Below are 3124 nucleotides of genomic sequence, written 5' to 3' on the forward strand. Positions count from 1 at the left end.
AAAAAAAAGCAAACTTCATCAATAGGAATCAAAAGGTTAAAATTCCTTGAAATAATATAGAAACTCAGAAAATCATCAATACCTACTTCAAAAATCTATACTCTCATAGGATGGAAAAAAAAAACAGAAGAAATGGATGAATTCCTAGATAGATTCAAATTACCAAAAGTGAATCAAGAAAAATATAAAAATTTTGAATAACCCAATATCAGTCAATGAAATTAAAATTGTAAAAAAAACTTACTAGCAAAGAAATCCCCAGGTTCTGATGTATTCACAGCTGAATTCTATGAGAAATTTAAATAATATTTAATCCTGATATTCCTCAAACTCTTCAAAGAAATTGAAAAGGAATTGAAACTCCAAAAATCATTCCTGGATACAAGAATTACACTGATGCTCAAACCAGAGAAGGCCCCAACCAAAGAAAGAACTACAAACCAATCTCCCTCATGAAAATAGATGCAAAAATCCTCCACAGAATACTAGCAAATAGAATGCAACAAATCATCAGGAAGATTCTACACCACGGTCAGGTGGGATTCATCCCAGAGATGTAGAGATGGTTCAACATACTCAAATGTATGAATGTAATACACCATATCAACAGAGCCAAAAACAAAAAAACACATGATTATCTCAACACATGATAGTAAGACAGATGAAATAAGGTAGGCACAGAGAGACAAATATCACATGATCTCAATAATAGGGCAAGTCTTAAAAAGTTCAAAATTTTTAAAGAGTAGAATTTCAGTTAGCAAAGACTCTGAAAACAGAAATAAGGAGATGAACATCAACAGGTCCATGATAGATCCTAAAATTATGTAGGAGGGATTATTGTACTCCGTATATTTTCAAGAGATCAGATTTAATGCAGGACACTGAAATTTGCAAAATTAGAGTACAAATCCCCCCACAGAATCAGAGGTAAAAGAGTGCAAGTACCAGAAGAAGGTGTAGGCAAGAACTTCTCCCACGTGATCATCTGAACCTTCTCCAAGGAAAATCAGCACGAAATCCTCCCCTCCCATTCTCCTTGTACACTACGAGGAAGTCAGGCTGATTCTAATCAGATAGGCATCTGCACTCAAGTCAACAATTAGGATAAAGGCTCAGAACTCCACTGCACAGTAGGGTGATTATAAATAACAGTCATGCACTATGCATTGTAACTAAATGAAAAAGAGCACCTCAAATGTTCGGCATGATTAAGAACTGATGTGCTTATTTTAATGAACTCATCAGTGACATATCATTTATATATATACATACATGTGTATTACAACAATCACAGTTTATCCAATAAATATGTGAAACATAAATTAGAAATTTTTGGACCTGACAATCAAACTCAGGACTTTGTGCTGGCCAAGCTATATTAGCATTTTTTCTTTAAATATATATTTTTTATAGGGTCTCACTGTGCAGCACAGACTCATAGTGGTTCTCCTGTTTTCAACCTTCCCAGTGCTGGGATTACAAGCATGCTCCACATGCCTGGTTGCTATGGCTGGCTCAGCATGCTTGGTCTCCATGGTTGGGTCAGCACACCCGGGGTAGGTCCGGCATGGCATGTGGTATCGGGGATCGAATCGTGGTCCCCGCACTTGCCTATGAAGACACTTAGTCTGCTGAGCTATCTCGTTGGCCCTATAGTAGCATTTTAAAAAATGTTTTTAACCTTATTACTAAAGGCTGTATGTGAGTATTCATGTGATTCAAACTGCAAATCAGTAACACATCAGTGAGTGCTACAGTCTGCAGGAAATCTGAAGGGTTGATCATCAAAAGATATGAGAAACCATTTGGGCTGGAACATCTCTTTTCTTTCTTGATGTTAGTGGTAGCTATAAAAGTGTACTAAAGTAATATTATCTTTGAGATGGCAGGAACCCTGACCTTGGTGTATACAGAACCCCAGAGAGACCTATGCCTTGTGCTGCTGCCTGCCATGAGCAATCCCCTGTTTCTGGGAGTTAGAGTCATGAGTGATGATGGTACTATTGATTACACCAGTCATGAAGCTTGGAATGAAGCCACGAATATCTGCCTGATAGTGCTCCTTGTTAGCTTTGGCTTCTTCGTGCATGCCAAAAGCATAAAAGGAGAATTAGGAGGATATTCAGCATGCCATCCACAGAAGGAACTTTGACAGAGCCCAACTTTTATGACACAATGAGCAAAATGATTTGATAGAACTGTAAATATACTCCATCTCAAGGATTTATGACCAACAGCAAGCACAATGCCAAGCTGACAGTAAACTGCTTTCCTTGAAATGAAACTGCTGAAAATGAGCAGCTAAGTAAGTACTGTAGCTGGAGATGGTGCAGAGCCAGCACTTGGGAAGTTGAGGCACGAAGCCTACCAGTTCAAGGTCAGCATGATATATATATACCAAGTTCAACTGTTAGCTATTGAAACCTAGTCTCAAAACACAAAAGTGAAGAAAACATTTTTGAAAGAGAAATTGTGAGCTAGTATCATAACACATTCCTACTTCCTCCTACTAAATCACAAACAAACAAACAAAAAAATACATCCCGAGTCTGGGCTTGGTGGCACGCACCTGTAATCACAGCACTTGGGAGGCTGAAAACAGGAGAATCACTACAAGTCCAATTTGTGTAGTGAGACACTGTACTAAATTAAAAAAAAAAAAACATTCTGTGTGAAAAACACTAGACAGTACCAAGATTTTAAGGTATAAAATGTTATTGCTTGAAAATAATAACTTAGTTATTTAAAATAGCAAGAGACCCTTATATTCAGCAATTTATATGAACATTGTATGTGATTTAAAAGTACAGTCAATATAACATAGTAAGCTTTGTTGATTCTATAGACAGTACAATATATAAAATCAATAAAGATAATGATAGAAATAGAACAACAAAGGGGCCAGGGAGATGGCTCAGTGGATTAAGTAAGTGCTTCCCTGGCAAGTGCAAGGGCCTGAGTTCAATCTCTGCTTTTGCCAAGAAAGAAAAAGAAAAAGAAATAGAACAACATTCTCAAACAATCTGAATCAAATTCAATACCTTCCTCTTATTTATTTATTTATTTATTTATTATTTTTATTTATTTGATACAAGATCTCATTAAGCAATTCAGATTAGTA

The 3124-nt window shown here is 36.4% G+C and overlaps 1 pseudogene; it reads left to right on the forward strand.

The window, feature by feature from the left end:
* The first annotated feature begins 1987 nt into the window (after positions 1-1987).
* LOC101583639 lies at positions 1988-2285 on the forward strand (annotated as a pseudogene).
* The last annotated feature ends 839 nt before the right edge of the window (positions 2286-3124 follow it).

Source organism: Octodon degus, unplaced genomic scaffold (genome assembly GCF_000260255.1).
Source record: "Octodon degus isolate 3935 unplaced genomic scaffold, OctDeg1.0 scaffold00270, whole genome shotgun sequence".
Taxonomy (NCBI): Eukaryota; Metazoa; Chordata; class Mammalia; order Rodentia; family Octodontidae; genus Octodon; species Octodon degus.